The 24,914-nt window shown below is 42.4% G+C and overlaps 1 protein-coding gene and 1 non-coding gene across 5 annotated transcripts in view; one reads left to right on the top strand and one right to left on the bottom strand.

The window, feature by feature from the left end:
- The window catches only part of SMURF1 (SMAD specific E3 ubiquitin protein ligase 1), a 108,262-nt gene that overhangs the window by 56,349 nt on the left and 26,999 nt on the right, over positions 1-24,914 (bottom strand). The window lies entirely within an intron of this gene.
- LOC123934310 lies at positions 11,117-11,222 on the top strand. Its single transcript, XR_006816776.1, has one exon. It is a non-coding gene; the product is annotated as a U6 spliceosomal RNA (small nuclear RNA).

Below are 24,914 nucleotides of genomic sequence, written 5' to 3'. Positions count from 1 at the left end.
AGCCACCCAGGTGCCCCTGAGGTGACATTTTGCCTTCTTGTTTCAACGCTCATGCTACAAATGAGTATCCTTTTTGCAGTCTATTTAGTGACGGCTTTTCCATATTTTTGTGCGCTTTGTTGCTGATTGTGCTATTTAAAATAGCCCCTAGTGTTGAAGTGCTACCTAGTGTTCCTGAGCTCAAGAAGGCGATGATGGGCCTCGTGGAAAAAAATACATGTAATTAGATCAGCTTCATTCAGGCCTGACTTAGAGCCCCGTTAGCCACAAGTCACATGCTAATGAATCAGTATTACGGTCCCTTATTATTAATTACTAATACATACTAGATACATGTCTTTACACAGGAGCACACATGAAATACACTACTGCTCAGGAGACGAAAATGTGACCGGAGGTTCACAGGAAGCAAATTCTGTCTTCCTTAGGAGGGTCACTTCCTTATGGGGTCACTAACTCAGTGCTCCTAGGGACTCCCCAGAACGCAGTTAACCAGGAATAATGGGACCCAACGGTCTAGGCCTCATTCTACTGTGAGGGCTGGTATTACCCACACCTCAGATACTATCCACAGAGCCTGCCCAGATGGTTTCACTCCCATGGCCACTCGTGCACCACCCATGGGACACACTGGTGGGAGGCCGGAGTGGGCACCGGTGTAGGAAAAAACAAGAGGAGAATGAAGAAAAAAGAGAGACCAAACACGGCGTTCCAATAATCTACTGCTCAAAAAAGGTAAGTAGGAAATGTAAGCTACACACTAAAAACATGAGCTTGTTACTCCTCTCCTTCCTACTTCCAGAGTTACAAGCTTTGGCAATCTGGGAAATCCCTTTACTCAGAAAACATTTCCAAAAATGAATTATGAATTAATCAAATTTAAAGCTGCCTTCAGTCTTGGCATCCTCGGTAACTGTCAAATTTCCTTTCCTCTCCTTGCAAAGCCAATCTCCTCTCTGTTTTCAGCTCTGACTACAGCAATGAGGAGAGAATACGGACAGGACTACCACCACAAAGATGTATTGTGTTTCGAAAACAAAGACCGCCCTGGAATTTACTCCCCCCCCGAAATTCAATAAAATACAACAAAGCAAACACCCTATAATGACATTAAATTGTTACCAAATTGCCAGAGCCCTACAGAAAAGGAGCCCAAATTTTGAGGCTTTTTGTAATCTCATTCTTAAAATTCTCATGCAAAAAATCATTTCATGCCAAGCTCAAGAGTTTGATTTCTTTTCTCCCCATGTTGAAGACATTTTCTTCATTTAGAACTTTTTTTTTTTTTTTTTTTTTTTTTTTAAAGATCCCACCTATCTATTTGACAGAGAGAGAGATCACAAGTTGGTAGAGAGGCAGGCAGAGAGAGAGGAGGAAGCAGGCTCCCCGCCAAGCAGAGAGCCCGATGCGGGGCTCGATCCCAGGACCCCGAGATCACGACCCGAGCCGAAGGCAGCGGCTTAATCCACTGAGCCACCCAGGCGCCCCCATTTTCTTCATTTAAAACAATCTACTCCAAAGTATGCTGTACACTCTTCTGTATTTTTTAATTTTAAAAAAAAGCCAAGTATATAAGCCCAAGTTAAATTGATATGAGCCAATTTTTTGAATTATGAATGGATTATAGATAATGTGCTAAAAAAGCTTTGCGGTCTAAATATTAAAGCTTTGATAGTCTTTCTACATTGCAATACATTAATCTGAATTTTCAACAATAACAGTTAGCAGGGGTGCCTGGGTGGCACAGTTAAGTGTCTGACTCTTGGATTCGGCTTGGCTGTTGATTTCAGGACCCTGAGATCGAGTCCCAGGCTGGGCTCCGCATTCAGCGAGGAGTCTGCTTAGGACTTTCTCTCCCTCTCCCTCTGCCCCTCCCACCCCCTTGAGTTCTCTCTCTCTCTCCAAAAAATAAATCGTAGACATAAAGTAACAGGTAACACAAGTCAAATTCTGTCATTAATAACCCAGCAGATGTTCACGCACAAAATTAAAAATAACTGAAAAACGTTATTTGAAAACATACATATAATAGCTCCAAATTAAAATCCAGAAACGGTTACCTAAAAGTAACCTTAAGTATTTCAGGAAAGCAGATTTTAAAACACTAGAAATACAAACAGGACCAAAATAAAAATTCACCCAGAGGTATAAAAAGTAAGTTAGGTGTGAAGCTTGCAGGATTCCCCATCGGTTGCTGGAACCCTAACTTCTTTGGGCACACACACTCAGTTAAATAAAATAGTGAAGGAATAATAATTAAATTACAATAAGTGGGAAAAAAACCTAAAAATTCATAAATAACGCCTTTTGTAAGAACAATGGACAGCTTCATAGATCGTAAAGAGACTATCTCCCATTAATTGAGAACGTTAAAACTGAACAAGTTAGTTGAGGGCAATACTCCTATTGATTTTTAGATAACTCCACAACTACTTTTTAAAATACTTACAGCTCTGACTAAATCTGTGTCTTTTAAGTCATGTTAACAGAAGCAGACGCACAGGAGACTAACAGGTGAATTTGAAGACTACAAAGGGGAATTCAGTTCAATTCAAATACCATCTGTTCTGCTGGGCGTTTCTGTAATGCCGATGAGCTCACGTTTGATTGGTAAGCGGGAGTGACATCACCGCAGCATGAAAGTCTTGCTGAATCATCCGTTGGGTTTCCAAAGCAAAGAAGTGGAGGGAATGGAATTATGTGAGATCTCAGGCAAGATAAAAACAAGCCCTCACCTAACTTGGCCTTAGCGAGAAGCTGCTTTTGAAGCAAGCAGCGAAAGGAAGCCTGCACCCGGGCCTCACTCCCCGGACGGGTGCAGTCCTGGCCAGGCCAGGGTCTCTCACTGGCTCCCGTCAGTGCCCTTGGTAACGGCAGCCCCACTGGGGGTTGGAGCCTCACTCAACACCCACTATCCATGCACCAATGCAAGCGTGGCTAGAATTTCCACTTTGCTGTTCTTGTCCACTTTTAGTATCCATTTTAGCAACGTCCAGCCACACTGAGATGTTCACCGAAGTGGTCCAGGTAATCAGTCGCCTGGGGTACCAATTACCGCTTTTGCTAGTAGCTATCAAGCCGCGTAGATTTTGAGAGCTCTGCCACAAGCTTATTTTTCTCTTCCAAGACACTATTTTTCGTGCATGGTTTGCAGAACGCAAGGGTTTTCAGGAACATAAACATTCCATTATAGTAGAAAGAACGATGAATGCTTCTCAACTGCCTACCTACCATGTACAGGCCATGGGCCAGGTACTTCGAGTTAAACTTCAGGACCTAGCAGATCTCAACTCCAGAGAAGCGAGCATCTCTTCATCCGTCTGCTAGGTGCTGGGTGGCCTTAAGCCACAGAAAATTCGTTTCACCTTCCTGGAGACTAGGAATCTGAGATCAAGGTGCCAGCAGGGATGGTCCCTTCAAGGGCTGTGAATCTGCTGCATGCCCCGCTTCTAGCTTCTGGTGGTTTGCCACCCCTCTCTGCTGCTCTTGGAGGACTGACCAGGCATCTCGCCAGGTGCCCTCCCTTTCTGCTCGTCTGCATCCAAATGTCCCCATTCGACAAGGACACCAACTTAAAGACTTCATCTCAACTAAGTGCATCTGCGATGACCTATTTCTAAATGGGAGACCACGTTCTGGGGTACAGGGGGGTGGAGACTTTCACGTATGAATACGGGAGGGTCAAAACGCAATCCGTATTCATACGTGAAAGTCTCCACCCCCCTGTCAGTATTTCCAGCCTCTGGTAATGGCAGATGAGGTCAGCTGGTCTGCTGGAAACCATAAAAGCTGAGGGAAGTACGAAAAGCATCTTCCTAAAAGCCTCAAGTAGCTAACACGGTAGTGAGGATGGACAGAACCAAGATTCAAGTCGGTACTTGCCCCGGAGAGAACGAAGCAGTCCGGCTGGTTTTGCCCTGCAGTCATCTGCAAAGGCTCTGGGGGATGAGGGCTAGGAAATGTTAACTGCCAAGTCCCGGCGAAGGGTATCTCGGAGGGGGCTAGCCCTCGAAAGGCAGCAGGTTGGGGGTAGGAACGGAGACTGAGACCAGCTTTGTATGAGCTGGGTGACCAAGAAAAGCTCAAGCCTTGATTCTAGACTACTAGTGATAACTTTCAAATACACATGTCCGGTCCACCTGAACTACAGGGCAGACCACTGGCCGAACTCCAGGCGGCCACCAGTGGCAAAGTCAAAGACAAATAACATTGCAAAAGTTATGAACACAGAACTGACACCGAAACCACGACCCGCAGAGGGCCATTTGGAACACACACCCTGAACCCAGCGAGGTCAGGGTCTGCTAAGACAAACACATCCACGTTCACCACAGGATTTGAACAAGATGTAGAGCCTCATAACAGAACATTCAAAATGTTCAGGATATAATCCAAAACTATGCAGCATACAGAAGACGGGGAAGGTGGCCACACCCACCTGGGGGAAAACACAGGTGCGCCATGCGAACACTGACGGTAAAGAAGCTGGCGTGGCTCCATTAATAGTCGACAAAGTGGGGGCGCCTGGGTGGCTCAGTGGATTAAGCCGCTGCCTTCGGCTCAGGTCATGATCTCAGGGTCCTGGGATCGAGCCTCGCGTCGGGCTCTCTGCTCCGCAGGGAGCCTGCTTCCTCCTCTCTCTCTGCCTGCCTCTCTGCCTACTTGTGATCTCTCTCTGTCAGATAAATAAAATAAAATCTTAAAAAAAAAAAATAGTCGACAAAGTGAACTTCAGAACAAAGAAAACCAAAGGGGATAAAGAGGGCCATTCCATAATGAGAAAAGGGTCCATTTGCAAAGAAGACCCAACAATCCTCAATGTGTATGCCCCTCACAACAAAGCTTCAAAAACACAGGGCAGGAAAAACGGAGAGAACCGAAAGGAAAAATAGAAGAAACCCAAAATTACATCTGGAGACTGCAGCACTCCCCCAGTAATTGACGGAACTGTAGACAGAAAGGACCGAGTGCCAGTAAGCAACTGTATCAAACTGACAACACGCCGCACAAACACAGCGGTGGACACGTCCTTCCCATCACATGGGGAAACTTCATCAAAAAGTGATTACAAATGGAAAAGAATTGAAATTTATTACGTTCTCTGATCATAACAGAATTCAGCTACAAAGCAATACAAAAAGATAACAGGAAACTCACCAAACACGTGGAGAGCAAACACCACACTTGTCAGTAATTCACGGGTGAAAGGGAACGTCTTAACAGAGATTAAAGAACATTCAGAATTGAAAGAAAAATCTTAAATTAACATATCAAAAATCTGTGGAATTCAGCTAAAGCAGTACTTAGAAGGAAATTTAGAAACCGTTTCTCTATTTTTCTAATGTAAAGGGCAGTGGGTCATACCTGAAAACTGAAATCTAGTCACTTCCTGGGACTTGAGACCCATACTGTAAAAGTGGGCAGAGGACCCACCACTAGGTAAACACATTAAGATGAAGAACTCAATACCCACTAACTCTAATTTTGGCTTCACTTCTACAATTTCTCAAACACCACTAACAAACCTAAGTCACTAAGAAAAACTGTAACAATGTTTAAAGTATCTTCTGTGGTGTGTCTCAATGTCCAAAGAGTGTCCTAACCAATCTGGCTTGAAATTTTCCACTCAAGCTATTTAATAGGCTATGTTTCCAATCAGACTGAATAAAACAGAATAAAATGGGAATTCTGAAAAAGCAAATCTCCATTAGCTAGCTTCTTGTGACTAAATACACAAAAACCGAATTTATACCTTTTTTTTTTTAATATTTTATTTATTTGTGAGAGACAGTGAGAGAGAGCATGAACGACGAGAAGGTCAGAGAGAGAAACAGACTCCCTGCGGAGCTGGGAGCCCGATGCGGGACTCGATCCCGGCACTCTGGGATCATGACCTGAGCCGAAGGCAGTGGTCCAACCAACTGAGCCACCCAGGCGTCCCCGAATTTATACCTTTTAAAACAACCAGAGGTCATGACAGTTATCCATAAAATGTTACATACACACATTTTTGTTAGAAAAGATGCACGTGAAAAATCCAACTTCGTACCTTAAGAAATTAGTAACGGAGCAAAATGAACAGTTACAGTGAGAAACTCAACATTAAGTCTATCGGGAGTCTGACTCTCAGAGAGAGGAGAGTTAAGAGAGGAGGGGGAAACAATGAGAGAGATCCTGGCTGGGAAAATTTCAAGAAGTGATGAGAAGCATCAACCCATAAAATCAGAAAGCCCAAGCAGAATAAATAAAAGGAACACACTTCGGGGTATATCACGCTGAAACTGCAGGAAACGAAAGACAAAAAGAAAAATCTTAGACGTGGCCACAACAAAGGAACGATGGCTCATTTCCGAGTACTGATAACGAACTTCTCCAGAGTGACGGGGGAAGTCAGAGGACCACAGAGCATCTTCCAGAAAATAACTGCTAACCCAGAACTCTCTACCCAGCAAAAAAGTACCTTTTAAGAACCAAGATGAAGTAAAGGTCTCTTTGGACAAAACCTGAGTGAGTTAGCCACTGGTACAATTTTCACTGCTACCGTCCTAAGACGCCTCTATGTAAAATGCACATAGACCAAAACACAAAAGTTTACCAGTGAAATTTTATAAAGTCATTATACAATAAAAGCTAAATTTACTATAAGAATAAATCAAATAATCTACCCTCTTCCCCTTGGGAGTTAAAGCCTATCCTCAAGTCTGAACTGTAACAGATAATTACCCAATTTTTGGTAAAGTAAAGAAACTGAGGTGGGGACAGGGAAACTATACTGTTTAGTCCCAGATGAACATCTTACGGTCATTACAAAGGGCAGCTGCACTCGAAGGACCCCGTCTACGAACATGTGCGCCAAAGCTAGATAATCAGCAAACCCAGAGTGCCAGGTGGTCTCAAGACATAGAGGGAATAGTTTTTAAAAATCTGTTAGGACATGACCCAGCCTACCATACGGAACAGTCCCCTTTCTTGTTTTCACCACTAATTGACGCATATTTCTGTCCTGTGTCACCACACATCAGCCCCCTAATCATACAGATACTCTGCCAGGAGCTTTACCGAACGAGAATTGCCACAGAAAACACCACAGTACGCCTAGAAAGTGCACGAAAACACTAAGCTCTGTGGCGGAGTAAACCTGGACAGATTTGTATTTGCACCGTGCCTGGTCCAGAGCAACTACAGAGCTGAGCCGCACAATACGCGTTTCTCCATCCAGCCACATCTTAGGGATTTTCAGCCCTTTGACTACCTTCCCAGCTCCTGAGATGATCAGGTCCTCTGAGCAGGTACGCTACCTCATTCATTTACAATAGCATTTAAGAATTGTTTTGGGGCGCCTGGGTGGCTCGGCGGGTTAAGCCTCTGCCTTTGGCTCAGGTCATGATCTCAGGGTCCTGGGATCGAGTCCCACATGGGACTTTCTGTTTGACAGGGAGCCTCCTTCCTCCTCTCTCTCTCTCTGCCTGCCTCTTTGCCCACTTGGGATCTCTCTCTGTCAAATAAATAAATAAAATCTTAAAAAATTAAAAAAAAAAAAGAATTGTTTTGGCCAGGCTCTGTGCCACTGAAGAGAGGTGACCCGAGTCTCTGCCTCTCACTTCTGGCAGCAGCAAAGACAAGGACACAAAGAATACAAATAAGGTTGTGCAGACTCTGCTGCAGGAAGGTGGGGGAGGTCACTCTCCATAGACAAGGAATGTGGACCTGATGGAGAGGCACGATGCATTCAGGGCCAAGGGTGTGCTTCTAAGGGATGTTTGGTTTAGGAGGAGGAGAAAGAGGGAGGGCCAGACTAGAAAGTCTCACCTGCAACTGCTCAGGAATTCAGACTTTACCCTGTGGACAACAGCCAAATGCGGATCAGATAGGCTTTTTTTTAGGAAGCTATAAACTCTGGCGCTGGAGTCGAAATGAGAAGGAATGGGAAGAGGCAGGAAGGAGGCAGGAAGAATGATCTATCTGGAGTCCAAGGAGGTCTTCCTCTCATTTCCACCCCCTGTGGCAGCTAGCTCTGCACCTTCTGCATAGCAAGAGAACACTGCTGGACTGACCTGACAGGAAAAACCCTCAATTTCTTAGAAAGCGTTTTCCTGCTTTCTAAGACAATTGCATCCTCAAGATGGGGGCAGTGGTGGCGGGGGCGGGGGCGGGAGTGGGGGTTAGGGGTTGGGTAGCGAAGCAGCCAGAACATCATTTACCCCCTGCTACAACTACCAATGCCTTTCACACCATCCTAATACACAGCTAACATCCTGAAGAACCCGAGTTCTCACAGCTTCTCCTTGTCTTCATGTTATCACATTTTCACTGATCTCAAAACACTGGTTGAAAGAGTTCTGGAAAAAAAATCTGCAAAGCCAAAACGCTGCCCAGACGATGCCACACATACATTTTCAATAACCAAACCAAGAAGGACTTTAATATATACATCGTGCCGGTTCTGTGTTCCTCCGAATAATCGAGTTGCAGATGTGCATTGATTCATCCGCCAAGATGCGAATCTTCAACACACACTCCCAATAACTGAGACCTGCTCCAGAAGTTGAACACAATTATAGGAAAGACTTGGTAGACTACTTAAAATAAGATGGCATCTACCCAATGCCATCCCTTTCCAAATTCCAGCTGGGTTTTGGTTTTTTGAGGTTTGGGGTTTTGGGGGGGGGGTTGTTTTTGTTGCTGGTGGTGGTGGTGGGGTTTTTTTTCTGGCCTAAATGGACAACGTGGTCCTAAAATTTGTATGGAAATTCAATGGACCCAGAAGTCCAAACAATATTGAGAGAAAAAGAACAAAGATGGAGATTCATGCTTAAACCGATTTCAAAAAACTTACAACCAAGCTATGGTAATCAAGATGGTGTGGGACTGGCGTAAGGCTGGACATACATAGGTCAATGAAATAGGACTGGAGGCCCACAATAATGGAGGTCTCTCAACAAGGAGAGAACAGTCATTTCAACAAATGGTGCCAGGACAACTGAATATCCACATGCAAAAGAATGAACTTGGAGCCTGACCTCACACTGTACATAATAATTAATGCAAAACAGGTCATGCAAAGGTAATGCAAGAATTAAAACTACAGAACTCTTGGGGCGCCTGGGTGGCTCAGTGGATTGAGCCGCTGCCTTCGGCTCAGGTCATGATCTCAGGGTCCTGGGATCGAGTCCTGCGTCGGGCTCTCTGCTCCGCGGGGAGCCTGCTTCCTCCTCTCTCTCTGCCTGTCTCTCTGCCTACTTGTGATCTCTCTCTCTGTCAAATAAATAAATAAAATCTTAAAAAAAATCATTAAAAAACAAAAAACTACAGAACTCTTACAGAAAGAATATAGAGGTGGAGTCTTTCTGGTCTTGGGTTTGGTAATGGTTACTTAGATATGATGCCAACAGCATAAGTGACAAGGAAGAATGCAGAAACTGCACTTGATCAAAATTAAAAAGTTTGGTGTTTCAGAGGCCACTATGAAGTAAAGAGTCTACAGAATACTCCAAAACTATTGGAAAATTCTGATAAGTGACTTGTATACAAAATATATTAAAAAGTCCTTATAGTCCCTTTTATCTACAGGGATACAAAATATAGATATCTTGGGGCGCCTGGGTGGCTCAGTGGATTGGGCCGTTGCCTTAGGCTCAGGTCACGATCCCAGGGTCCTGGGATCGAGCCCCGCGTCGGGCTCTCTGCTCCGCGGGGAGCCTGCTTCCTCCTCTCTCTCTGCCTGCCTCTCTGCCTGCTTGTGATCTCTGTTTGTCAAATAAATAAATAAAATCTTAAAAAAATATATAGATAGATATCTTTATATAGATTTTTTTTAAAGATAAAGGGGATTTAGATGCGTGAACTTCTAGTAAAACACAGAAAGTCACAGAGATGAAAAGTACACGAGAGAATATAGTCAATAATATTGTAGTGAGCAATGAGTAACATACAGAATTACTGAATTATTATATACTGGAAACTAATATAACATTGCATATTTCAATAAAAATGTTTTTAAAACTCCTAAAAATCAGTAATAAAAAGGCAATCAACTTAAAAATGGGCCAAGGGGGGGCGCCTGGGTGGCTCAGTGGGTTAAGCTGCTGCCTTCGGCTCAGGTCATGATCTCAGGGGTCCTGGGATCGAGTCCCACATCAGGCTCTCTGCTCGGCAGGGAGCCTGCTTCCCTCTCTCTCTCTCTCTCTGCCTGCCTCTCTGCCTACTTGTGATCTCTCTCTCTCTCGCTGTCAAATAAATAAATAAATAAAATCTTTTAAAAAAAAAGGGTCAAGGATTTGAAGAGATTTTTCTCAAAAGAAAATATACAAATGGGAAGTACATGAAAAGATTCTCAACATCATTAGTCATCAGAGAAATGCAGATCAAAACCACAGTTAGATACTACTTCTCACCCGTTAGGATGATTGAAATAAATATGACAATATCAAGTGCTGGTGAGGATGTGGAGAAATCAGAACACTTAGGCTTTACTTGTAGGACTGAAAAATGGTTCAGCCCCCTTGGAAAATAGTTTGGCGGTTCATCAAAATGTTGAACACAGAGTAGTGCATGACCCAGAAATTCTCCGCTTAGGTATATTCCCAAAACTCATACATGAATTTTCACCAGCGGCATTATTTACAACAGCCCCCAAATGAAACAATTCAAATGTCCATCAACTGAAAAATGAACAAAATACAGTATCCCCATGCGATGGAATATGATTCAGCAATAAAAAGGAATGGGGTGCTAATACACACAACATGGATGAACCCTGAAAACATTACACTAAGTGAAAGAAAAACCCACATATTGCATGATTCCATTGCTATGAAATGTCCAGAATAGATGATGTCCATAGAGACAGGGGCTCGAGACAGAGGTACGGGGAATGACTGCTAATGGGTACAGGGTTTCTTTTTAGAGTAATGAAAATGTTCCTGCTCACTTCGGGAGCACAGGTGGAACGATACTGGGGCACCTGCAGGGCTCCATCAGTTAAGCCTCCAACTCTCAATTCCAGCTCATGATCTCAGGCTCATGAGATCAAACCTGAAGTGGGGTTCACACTGGGTGTGAAGCCTGCTTAAGATTCTCTCTCTCCCTCTCCCCCATCACACATCTGCACTCCAAATACATAAGCAAGGAAGTAAATAAATAAAATTGGAAGAGTACAGACAAGATTAGCACGGGCCCGGCATAAGGATCACACACACATTTGTGAAACATTCTGTATTTCTTCCTGCCATTTGCAACAACGGGGATGGACCTGCAAAGTGTAACACTATGAGAAATAAGTTAGTCAGAGAAAGACAAATACCATACGATTTCACTCTACATGAAATTTAAGAAACAAACGAGCAAAGGGGGATAAAAGAGACAAACCAAGAAATAGACTCTATACTATAAAGAGCTGATGGGTGAGGGCGGGGGAGATGGGTGAAATCAGGGATGGGGATTCAGAAGCGCACTTGTCATGAGGAGCACAGGTTGAGTGAAATAAAAACTTAAGAAAAACTTGCTCTAATATAAGACTGGTGTTGGTTACATTAGTATGCGAATATACTAAAAGCCACTGAATTGTATACTTTTAAAAGGGTAAATTTTATGGTATATGAATTAATTTTAATAAAGCTAACAAACATGCATAGGTTTTTGAGACTGTACCTACCCGCTGTTTACCAACTTAATTGGTATCTGCATCCATAGGTTATTTTTTCTTCTATTAACTATCAGCTTAAAATTATTTAGAAAAAAAAAATTATTTAGAAAAGGGGCGCCTGGGTGGCTCAGTGGGTTGGGCCTCTGCCTTCGGCTCAGGTCATGATCTCAGGGTCCTGGGATCGAGCCCCGCATCGGGCTCTCTGCTTGGCGGGGAGCCTGCTTCCCCCTCTCTCTCTCTGCCTCCTTCTCTGCCTGCTTGTGATCTCTGTCAAATAAATAAATAAAATCTTAAAAAAAATTATTTAGAAAAGTACTGAACCAAAACATTGTCACAAGGGTAGGATGAACAGCATAGAGATACCACTCTATGAAGATTTTTACCCTTAAACAATGCCAACATGTTATATTCTTTCTAAACATATACGATAAGATTGATTTGCTCTTAAAACTATCAGGGTAATCTCTTCAGTGTGATCAACAGACTCTGTTTTTATGAAGTTTAGAGCTCTTCGGGCATGTGGGCTAACGAGCACCAAAGTGGAAAAGGTACACGGTGAAAACGTGAGCTCTAACAACTGAACCAGAATGGTTTCTGAGGGACTGACATGAACAATGCTTGAAACCAAGAGTCTCTGCCTTGTATTTTAAACTGGTCTAGAATTATCATTAATAACTGAAGCTTATAAATACTTATAAATAATTATAAAGCTTATAAATACTTGTGAAAATTAATAAAGGGAAACCCAGCTAAAGTGGACTCAGGTTACCAGGAGGGGAGGTTGGAAGGTAGAGGCCTACAACTCAAGGTCAATTACGGTCCTCTACTAGAAGAATCCTCAACAGGAAAGAATCCTCAATTACAGACCCCAATACTGAAATAGACATCGCATCCCCTACAAGAAATGGACCATCCCGGCAACTCAGCCAATGAGAAACCTTCATCACTCTGAACTCTTGCTTTTCTCCACTGGACTTTTGTAAAACAACCCCTCTCAACTTCCTAATTCTTCTCCATAAAATAATATTCTTGTCCTTTTGCTGGACTTGCCTATGGTTACATCATCACTTGCTTGTTCTGAACTGCAGTTCTGTTATTATCAAATAAAACTATTTTTTGTTGGTAAAACAAATGACAGATTGATTTTTAAGGTTAACATACTCAACTGTTCACTTAAAAACGCTGAGGTTAACAACAGGCCAGATGCCGGGATATCTATGAATTTCGTGCTGGAAAGATGTTGTACTGTGTCTAGTAAGAAAAGAAGACAGCAACTAGCATCTCAATTTAAAAATGCATTTGCGGGGCGCCTGGGTGGCTCAGTGGGTTAAAGCCTCTGCCTTCGGCTCAGGTCATGATCCTGGGGTCCTGGGACCCAGCTCCGAATCCGGCTCTCTACTCAGCAGGGAACCTGCTTCCCACTCTCTCTCTGCCTGCCTCTCTGCCTACTTGTGATCTCTGTCAAATAAATAAATAAAATCTTTTAAAAATAAATAAATAAATAAAAATGCAGCTGCATTTTTATTTTTATAAATGTTCTGAGCCAAACATTACAGAAATATATATCCAGTCTTCCCAGGTGATGCATGAAAAGAGTCACATTTATTTGAATGAGGTTTGTATCTTTGTTAGAATGACAATCATTAGCTCTTGGTAACAGCTGATGAGTTACTACTGGACACATTCTATCAGTGATCAAACTGAGACCGAACTCATAGACAAGGAAGATCACATGATTTGGACTGGAGAAGAAATGTAGACAGACTTATAAAGCAACAAGAATATTCAGAGTCAAAGAGAGATACAAGATGATACTCATCAAATCTTAAACCCAAATCCAAAAAATTAAAGGCCACACAAATCTGGCAGGCAAAAGAACCCTTTACTTAGTAAAGTGATTTTTTAAAAATAATTAGATGAAGAGGTATCCAATTTTTAACCACACTCAAATTTTTCTGCCATTTATTTTCATTTTAGAGCTCAGTTCAATCAATCTTCTGAAAAGTTACCTATGAACATGATTCTTTAAGATTTATTTGAGAGACAGAGAGAGAGAGCATGAGCAGGGGAGGGGCAGAGGAAGAGAGAGAGAGAATACTCAAGCAGACTCCCCACTAAGCATGAAGCCCAACATGGGATTTGATCTCAGAACCCTGAGATCATGACCTGAGCCAAAATCCAGAGTTGGCTGCCTAACTGACTGGGTCACCCAGGCACCCCTATGAACCTGATTCTTGATAAGGAGCAATGCTACTATTATGTCTTAAAGAAACTGGTGAGGAAGAAGGGTTGGGGGGAGGGGCGGGGAGTAGTGGTAAGAATGTTCCAGCAATGCTAACATGCCATTTCCACTGATTCAAAAGCTGAGATACTGTGCTCCTGGCTCATATATGAGCGGAGGTTGAAACATACAAATTAATACACTACAGGAGACATGCACAATTAAATCTCAACTTGAAACACAATAGATAAAGCTATTGTCTGATGTGCAATCAATTTTTGTAATACGAGTGGGAATTCCACATCTAAAGATCCAAGCATTTTATCTTACATGAAGGGGGAAAATAATATATACAAAATATACAGTAACTTCATTTTTCTTAGTTCGCCTTCCCATGTCTAGACAAGCTTAAGGACGATTTTAATATGATACTGGGGAGGGTGGAGGGGAATAAAAATACGTATCTTATGGTGTGTAGCTGAAATAAAAAAGACAGGGAATCATAAGCTATCTCCTTTTATAGGAACATATTAGGATTATGAATTTTGATCCCATTTAAATCTACACTCTGCATAAAATATAGGCAAAATATGACTTTCTATAAACAGGAACTTGACATTTTTAGCTCTTATTCTAAAATCGTACGAACATTTTAATGGGATCTTCTCAATATTTTTCTGTTCTTTGTACATAGCATTAACATCCCATACTTAGGAGTTTTTAAAAGAGAATTTACCTACTACAGCCGTATCAATATTATAACAAAGGCACGTGATATGGTGGCAGGGGGTGGAGTTAGTACATTCCTGGATTTGTTGGTGGACAAAACCAAGGAATAGGCATAAACGGGTCAGGCAGAAATTCAGTAATGGAGCAGGGACTATGTGCCGGTCTGACAAGCAGACGTGATCCGTATAAACAAAAGCGGGAAGGGGACAGTGATGGAAAATCAGAACTCAGATGCCAGCTACCTCCTAAAAGAATCTAGGCAAACCTGGAAGTTCTCACAGCAGAGTCACGCTGTTGTGCAAAATTAAGTAAACACAGAGAAGCAAATTTGTATCCGGAGTTACTAAAGAAACTAAAGATAGAAAGGCAGGGGTGCAAAGAGAAGCAGGAAGAGGTATGGTCAGTTTTTCAACCTAATCTCTTCCATATTACTTGGCTATTTTATTTATTACCATATGCAGGTATTTAATTTTTAAGAACAAAAATTTTAATTAAGGATGAAATAAAATGATATCGTTAGCTCTCCTTACGCATAGAGTAGATCTGTATCTAATTTGAAAAACAAATTAGAAAATAATGTTAGTATGACCCCACGACAATGGAATACAAGGACAATAAAATAATGGTAATAAATGTTGATACAGGCATAGAACAAAATCTGTAGGTTCCTATTTTTAACTCATATACCAAGTTATCTTATGGGTTAATGGGGCAAGAGCAGGAGGGAGGGGAGCAACAAGCAGACAGCTTTCACTTTCTATAGCAAGTATTACCGGAGCCTCAAAATTGAATATACATAACTTTTTGTCAGGGAGCTTAAAGATGAAGAATTAAGCTAAAACATGTGTGCCTGGAAAAGTAATTGAGAAATCAGAGTGAAAAATTAATAGCAATATTTCTGAAAGAGAGGCTAGGCAGGTTATTTCTTTCCTTCATATTTTCCTGGGTTTTGCCCCAAATACTGTACAAACAAGATGTAGTCCTTTATAAAAGAGAACTTGTATCTTTTTCTACAAATGATTTAAGAATATATTCAGATGAAAATCTTCTAATAGAGGCATGCTGACCCACCACTTCTTAAGGGTATCCAGCTTTATGAAATATCAAAATACAGTATTTCATCAACTCTAAGGCCTGCGTCTTAACCTCTCCGCAAACAAGACGCATCTTAGAATCAGCCAGTGACGGGTCGGGATTTAGTCATCATTGCCTACACGTGGTGGAGATCAAAAGTACCAGCGTTAAAATTTAAAAAGACAACAAAAAGGTAATCAAAAAATGACCACATGAGCCAGCAATTCCACTCCTAGGTATACCCTGAAGGAACTGAAAGTGAGGCTCAAATACATGCTTGTGTATCCATGTTCATCACAGCACTGTTCACAACAGCCAGAAGGTGGAAGGAGCCCCGGTGCCCATCAACTGATTAACGGATAAACAGATTATAGTGTATCCGTGCAATAAAGCAGTATTCAGTCGTAACACAGAAAGAAACGGACACACGCCTCAACCTGAATGAACCTTGAAAACATTATGCTAAGTTGAAAGAGGCCAGACACAAAAAGACAGATACTGTATGATTCCACCTTTATGAAACATCGAAACCAGGCAAATTCATTAAAAAAGTAGATGAGGGAAAAAAAAAAGTAGATGAGAGGCTACCAGGAGGTTGGGGAAGGGGAAAATGAGCTGTCATTACTTAATGGTTACGGAACTTCTGTTTGGGGTGATTTAAAAGAAGTGTTGGAGATACCCAGTGGTGACAGTTATAACTGCATTATGAATGGAATTAATGCCACCGAACTGTATACTTAAAAATGGTTAAAATGCTAAATTGTTATATATGTATTTTACAATAAAAATTAATTACGTCATATACCAAAAACCACTGAATTTTACACTTAAATGGGTGAATTGCATAGTGTGTAAATTGTATCTCAATACAGTGGTTTGGTTTTTTTAAGATTTTATTTGTTTATTTGACAGAGAGAGATCACAAGTAGGCAGAGAGGCAGGCAGAGAGAGGGAGAAGCAGGCTCCCCGCTGAGCAGAGAGCCTGATGTGGGGGCTCGATCCCAGGACCCTGAGATCATGACCTGAGCCAAAGGCAGCAGCTTAACCCACTGAGCCACCCAGGCGCCCCAGCATTTCACCTCTTCTAAGAGCGCCCACGATGGTATATCTCACAGTCAATGTGCAAACGCCCCTCACAAGCCCCAGATACAAACACACCCATGAGCAGTCACACGTGGACGCTTTTCCTAAGTGTCCTGTGAAATCAAACACGCATTTTCATTCCAATGCAGTCATTGCTGAAAATTAATTCTAAAACACCAGGAAGAATATTTAAATTGAAAGCCATTCTGCCAATTCAATGTGTTTACCACTGGAAGTACTAAAAGAAATGCACTGGCTTCATGTGGAGGGTATGACAAAGCAGAAATCTGATACAGATATAATGTCTATTACTCATTTGGGTCCATGACTCAGAGTATTTTAAATATACATATGGAAACCAGAATCTTTTCATAACTAGACTACAGACGAGAAACTCATGCCAAGACGTGACAAACACAAATCTTAAAAAGCTTCACAGATTTAAATCTTCCATTTAAAACACAAACTATTTTATCGATGCTTTGATGTCATCCTGAAAATGTAGCAACCACAGAGTTTCAAATCCCAGTGACATTTTCTGGTTTTGATGCTGGTACACACTTGTCCAGTTAATGGTAAATATAACACTGTCGTGGCAAGTGCAAGTTCAGAGGAAATTCATCTATTCATGGAGGTGATTATTGGGATTTCTTGTTACATCGGAAAAAAAAAAAAAAGAAATTCGCAGTGGATACCTCTGGACACATCTTTTCAACTGGAAGGAAAGAATTCCAAACCTTTCCATTTTTACAGTAACTTCATCAGCTGGGTTACTTTAGAAGTCACATACGCTGGTCAGAGAAATCAGGTAAGTAATAGAAGCGCCCATAATCTCACCACCTAGTTATGATCTCTTGTCCTGTTTTCGTAGGGAGCCTTTCTGTGTGTGTCAAAGAGTGAGCCACGAAGTGGCTAAGGGCCCGGTTCTAGAACCACAGCTTCAAGTCCTGCCTCTTCTACTTACTGGCCAAGTGACCATGGGCAAACTAGGCAATAGTTCTATGTCCGTCAGTCCAGTAGGAATAATAATAGTAGCTCCTTCATCCAATTTTTAAATATAATGATCTGGGGCGCCTGGGTGGCTCAGTGGTTTAAGCCTCTGCCTTCGGGCTCAGGTCATGATCTCAGGGTCCTGGGATCGAGCCCCGCATCGGGCTCTCTGCTCAGTGGGGAACCTGTTTCTCCCTCTCTCTCTGCTTGCCTCTCTGCCTACTTGTGATCTCTCTCTCTCTCTCTGTCAAATAAATAAATAAATAAATATATTAAAAAAATATATAATGATCCAACCCATACAGTTTCGCTACCTGCCTTTTTCGCCCAATAAAACGTGTGAACCGTTTCCATGTCATTAAATATCCTTCCACAAAATGTTTAAAGGGCCACAAGGCATTCCCTGACACGGCTGTTCCGCAAGGTATTCTGATCCCTACAGCCAGCCACTTTAACCATCTCCAATCTTTTTGCTATTCCAACAAGGCATTTACGCACTCAGACCAGGAACGGTTGGAAGGCATGTGTCCCAAATGTCAGTGACGGCGACACTACGTTCACCCAGACCAGGCCACTAGCCTTGGACATGGCTGTTGTGTCTCCTGGCCACCCGAGGTACCTTAGTTTTCGTCTCTTCTCAAGTTTGGTACCCAGCCTTCTAGCCATTCTATGAGTTCCCAACAACCTTCCATAAATTCTCTTATGGCTCATGTTAGCCGAAGACCATTTCTTTCTTTTTTTTGTTCACCGAAGTCCATTTCTGTTACTTGTAACTAAAACACTGAACTGATATAAAAGAACTCATTCTCACCTATAATACCCCATCACACACACACACAAGTACACAACCACCCAACCTTCCTGGGTCAGCTACGTCCCAGAAAGCAGTCTGTAAAACCGGACAGCTATAATGCAAAGCACAAAAGTTCTCTGAAAGAATTTTTTATTCCAATGAAAATTCTGCGAGCCTCTGCATGCATTCATAGGCCTGGGATGCTACAATTTCACTCGTGCAAATTTACACCGAGTATATATAATCTACAGAAACACCAGTCCAATTTTCCTCAGAGGAAAAAAAAAAAATCAAATTGTAAATACTAATACTATTATTACAACTAATAATAATTACTAATGCTCATCTACCATGCTACTATATGCCAGGCACTGTTGTAAATACTTCACCTTATTAGCCATTTCATCATTGCAATAAACGTGTAAGTACTATTATTATCCCCACGAGATACGCAAGGAAAGTAAGGCATCAGAGAGACAAGTAACTTGCCCGAGGTCACACAGCTAGCTGTTCAGGATTTGAACCCAGGCCATCCACCGTCAAAATCTATGTTCTCAACCACCATATATACTGCTTCTTGATTTTTGTCTCATGACAGAGTTTTAAATTATGATCATATATTAATTACATTTTCAATATTATGACAGTGCTATCAAATTTGACATGTAAATGGCAATATTATATTGATATCAAAATTGATATGTAGATGGCAAGAGGATATTTACCAAACAGATGGGCTCCAATAAATACTTCATCTTCTACTATAGCTTCTCCCACTGAGACTGTGATCCCAGTAGCCAGAACCCCGTATCATCCCCCTTCCTCCTCCAATAAATGCCATGTGCTGTTTCCCTCCTAACCCTTCACTCAAGCCTTTGCCATTGTTTTAAATGTCCTCCGAACCCATCATCCATCTGCCTAGTTCCATCCAGTAACACAAATGGCAGAGCTCAAATACCACATCCTCCACAGACCTTCCTCAAGCCCATCTAGATGGAATGACAGACTCTGCCTGTCCCCATATTCCTGCAATTCTGTTTGCCTCCAGTGGAGCATGTACTGCAGTCTGCTGGTTTTCCTCCCAATGTAAGATTCTAGAAAGCAGAGACTACATCTGAAAAACTCCCTTCTTTTACTTGGTATCCTCCGCTGTACAGAAAAAAGCTATCTCACGAAGTAGTGGCTCCATTATGACTACCAAGATGAAGTCTATCATGATGGACCATCCTGAGGAAGCAACCTGGATAATATCAAAGATCTAGGAAAATTGATCCTATCATGAAACTACTCTAAATCCCTGTAAATCGAAATCTACAAATCGATCATTAACAGACACTATCCCTTGTGGAACTTTAACATGTATCTCTGTAGGTCCTTTTATGGTCTGAATGTGCACACTGTGGAAATGAACGAGGAAATTTTTTTGAAGACTATTTAAAGTATTTGGTAAATACTGGGGACACAAGGTCACATGAATCACGAAGAAAAAGCCTAAACTCTAGTCGCCGCTATAGCAAGCAGTGAGGGGACTAACAGCAGGGAAATCGGAAAGGTGGCCGGCTCTCGCTTGAAGAATCCCATGGCCTGCTCCAGCTCTCGTCTTCCTTCTATTGGTTTTCCTCAAGTGATTTATGGACTAAATCAAAGCTAAGAAGCTCTTTGCATTTTTTGAGTTGGCTGCTCGTTGCTGCAGTGAAGATGAAATATTCCTCTTGTGTTTTTCTTATACTGGATATAAGTAAATGTGGAAAACAGTAGGAAGAAATCCACATACTTGTAATTATTAACCAAATGAAACAAATTAACCAAAAGAAACTGGAGATTCTATGATAAGTTTTGGGGAAAGGTACACTCCTGCATCACCAAAAGAAATAAGACTCAAAAAAAAGGCAGCTCAGTGCCCACACCACCTGAAGGTCAAACACATGACGAGCTCTCCCATGCCATCTGTAGAGAGCGAGGAAAGCCACACTTACCACCTGACACAGTGACAACCCCGCCACCATGAGGCACCCTCACCAGCAGGAACACCTTTTGTTACTGTTGTTGTAAGATTTTATTTTTAAGTAATCTCTCCACCCAACATGGGGCTCAAACTGACAATCCGAGATCTAGACTCACATGCTCTACTGACTGAGCCAGCGAGGCACCCCTCGCTTTTACAAATATAAAACCTCCACCGAGATCTTTCCGATGGGGCTTGGCTGATTCCTTATAATCCACACTCATTAAAAGTTCCGGGAAATCCCTTGCACCTAACACAACAACAGGAAGACAACTATTCTCGGATACAGAGAAACCTGGGTACACACGACCTCCAACAGTCCCTGCTGGAAATGATCTTGCTGTTCCATTTGCAGGGCGGCCTGTGCCAAGGAGCATACAGTTATAGGAAGCAAGCAATAGTAAGCTGGTTCCAGCCTTCCCAAAGCCAATTCCAAGGTGGCACCGGATGATCGTGATAGAGAAAAGGGGTTCCTCTTAATGAAATGTCACTTGTCCTTTTGAGTATGAGGAATACCACCAGGGTAGTGAGACACCTGATTGTTCACCTCAAAAGCAAAGTTATTTGCGCTTATCTACCCGTGGCCCAGAAAATACATGACAAATATACCGAAAGTGTGACAAGGAGGTAAAGTGAGGTCGTTAATCTAATTGGCCTATCGGAGAACACTTTCAAAAGTCATTCTTGAAAAAAAAAATCATTTACAACAGACATCTCCAAACTCAAGAGTTTTAGGACCATCCCTTTAAAGTACGCGAAAGGCACTAACAGAACAGAGCTAATCAAACTATAGTGAAACTCACAGCCCAGTCGCAACCTGAAAAACACTTGGCCATTGTTGCTGTGTGGAGTCTCAACAACTGGTCCATACCAGGCATTCCCTGTTACACCCTTGCACTCAAGGCTTTCGACTTTTAAAAGATTAATAGGATCTGTCATCTTGGAAAGAATGATGCTGGGGGGGGGGGGGGGCGGAGCAGGCTCCCTGCTGAGCAGAGAGCCCGATGTGGGGCTCGATGCCAGGACCCTGGGATCATGACCTGAGCCGAAGGCACAGGCTGAAACCCACTGAGCCACTCAGGCACCCTAAGAATCATGCTTTAATAAAGTATAACAACACCTAAAAGAGAGGAACATCTTTCTAGAGACACGCACGTGTCTGGAAGGACGCATGCACATCACGGGACAGCACACACGTTGCAGAGACTTACGTGCTAGAGGCACATATGCCTTCAGTCACGGGCCCTTCTTTGATCCTCAACCCCAGACCTTAGCCTCTCTCTGTCCGACCTGCCCACATGGTGATACCGCTAACATCGCAGAAGTTAAGTTTTAGAATTTCTAAGAATAGAACTAGACCAGAGAAGATGGCTTAAACATCAGTCAGATGGGTAAGCTTCATATCTAAACCAAGGCACATTTTAGAAAAAGAAAGGATACTATTATTTATTTTTAAACCCAGAGAAGTTACCATTTAACTTTCTTTCTTTTTTTTTTTTTTAAGATTTTATTTATTTATTTGACAGCAATCACAAGTAGGTAGAGAGGCAGGCAGAGGGGCTCGGGGGGGAAGCAGGCTCCCTGCTGAGCATAGAGCCCGATGTGGGGCTCGATCCCAGGACCCTGAGATCATGACCTGAGCCGAATGAACCCAGAGGCTTAGCCCACTGAGCCACCCAGGCTCCCCAGAAAGGATACTTTTTTTTTTTTTAAAGATTTTTATTTATTGGGGCGCCTGGGTGGCTCAGTGGTTTAAGCCTCTGCCTTCGGCTCAGGTCATGATCTCAGGGTCCTGGGATCGAGCCCCGCATCGGGCCCTCTGCTCAGTGGGGAGCCTGTTTCTCCCTCTCTCTCTGCCTGCCTCTCTGCCTACTTGTGACCTCTCTCTGTCAAATAAATAAGTAAAATAAAAAAAAAAAAAGATTTTTATTTATTTATTTGACAGACAGATCAGAAGTAGGCAGAGAGGCAGGCAAAGAGAGAGAGAGAGGAGTAAGCAGACTCCCCGCTGAGCAGAGAGCCAGATGTGGGGCTCGATCCCAGGACCCTGGGATCATGACCTGAGCTGAAGGCAGAGGCTTTAACCTACTGAGCCACGCAGGCGCCCCCAGAAAGGATACTATTATTGATGGTGCCAGGACAACAGATTTAAAACAGAACTGTTCCAAGCAGAAACAAGAAATACAGTCACTCTAGACTATGCCCACCAGGTCAAACTCTCCATTTCCAAGAGATATTTCTACTGTTCTACTGATGCCAAAACATGCAATAAGTCACTTCCTTTCAGGCATGTTATTTGATAATGGCAGAACAATAGGAACCGTGTGGAAAAGGAAGGTAAGATATGACTAAGACTTGAAATACACTGTCCAATAAACATATGCAGAAACGGACAACATTCCGCTCAACCATGAATGGAGGGCGCCTAGGTAGCTCAGATGGTTGAGCATCTGCCTTCAGCTCGGGTCATGGTCCCAGGGTCCTGGGATCAAGTCCCAAGTCAGGCTGCTGCCTTGGGGGATGGGGGGGAGTCTGCTTCTCCCTCTCCATCTCTCCCCCTGCTCGTGATCTCTGTCTCAAATGAATAAATAGTCTTTTTTTTTTAATTTTAAAAATTTTTTTAAAAGAACCACAGATGGAATTCAGAATCTACAAGATTAACAAATTGGTGATGTGAAGAGATTAATTTCTGCTAACTGATATTAAGAAGTTAATTTCACTTAATTTTAAGAAGTTGAAAATCAGTCTGCACTTTTGGAAAAAAGATATTAAGAGACTATGATGGTTTCTTATATGCAATTATTTACCCATATTCTCTCCTCTTCCCCACTCTGCCATACCATATCCTGTGATATTGGGGCTGGTGCTCCCAGAACCCCAAGCTGGCTGGCTCCCTGTTCCCATCTCCCAATGGGAAGTCCTTGAGAGGGGATGAGAGACGGGGAAGGAAAGGGAAGATCCCGACTTCTTGCCTGTTTCCCTATTTCTGTCAGCATCATTCCAGCAGCAGCTGAATTTCCATGTAGAAATGGATCCACAGATGTGCGGACAGATGTGTAAAATGACCTTCAAGGACACTCACTGCAGCATCATGTGTAAAAGTGCAGGACCGCAGACACCGTATGTGTCCATCAAAGAGGGCCTGGTGGTTTGCATAAATAAGGCAGCGATGGAGGCACACAGTAACCAAAAAAGGGACAGAAGACATATAGAAAACAAAGAGCAAAATGGCAGAAGTCCTTTTTTCTCCTGCTGGGGATAATAGTTAGCATTTTATTTTCTTCACTCTGGACCCAACTACAGCACCAAAGCTGCATCTGGTTATAGGCTCCTTAACATAAATGCTTAGGTAATGCAAACGTAACAGCTCCAGGGATACTGGTAGAAGCCTTTATCAACAAATACATAAATTTAAAAGTCAAACTCTTCAATTAAAAGGTACAGATGAGGGACGCCTGGGTGGCTCGGTTGGTTAAGCGGCTGCCTTCGGCTCAGGTCATGATCCCAGCGTCCTGGGATCGAGTCCCACATCCGGCTCCTTGCTGGGCGGGGAGCCTGTTTCTCCCTCCGCCTCCGTCTGCCAGTGCTCGCTCGCTCTCTCTCTGACAAATAAATAAAATCTTAAAAAATAAAAAAATAAAAATAAAAGGTAGAGATGAACAAAATGGATAACAAAACATGATCCAACTATATGCTTTAGAAAAGACTCATTTTAGATTTAAATACACAAATAGGTTGAAAACAAACAGATAGAAAAAGATACTCCACACTAACTGTAACCAGAGACAACAGCTGGAGTGGCCATACTAACAGCAGACGAAACAGACTTTAAGACAAAATTTGTTACAAGGGACAAAGACAGACCTTATATAATGATAAAAGAATCAATTCACAAGGAAGATATAACAATTATAAATATATAGGCACCTAACAATGGAGCCCCAACTATATAAAGGAAAAACTGAGAGAACTGAAGGGAGAAAGTTCCACAATAATATTTGGAGGCATCAACACCCCACTATCAATAATGGATAGAACAATTAACCAGAAGATTAACAAGGAAACAGAAGACTTAACACTACAAAACCAACTAGACCTAACAGACACACAGAACAATCACAACAGAAAACGTATTTTTCCTAAGTGCATATAAAACGTTCTCCAGTATTAACTGTACATTAGGCCATAAAAAAGTCTTAATAAATTTTAAGAGACTAGGGCGCCTACGTGGCTCAGTGGGTTAAGCTCCTGCCTTCACTCAGGTCATGATCTCAGGGTCCTGGGATGGAGCCCTGCATTGGGCTCTCTGCTCAGTAGGGAGCCTGCTTCCCCCCAACCACCTGCCTCTCTGCCTACTTGTGATCTCTCTCCCTGT

Source organism: Meles meles, chromosome 21, assembly GCF_922984935.1.
Source record: "Meles meles chromosome 21, mMelMel3.1 paternal haplotype, whole genome shotgun sequence".
In the NCBI taxonomy this organism is placed as follows: domain Eukaryota; kingdom Metazoa; phylum Chordata; class Mammalia; order Carnivora; family Mustelidae; genus Meles; species Meles meles.
This window is presented reverse-complemented; position numbering and strand designations above follow the sequence as displayed.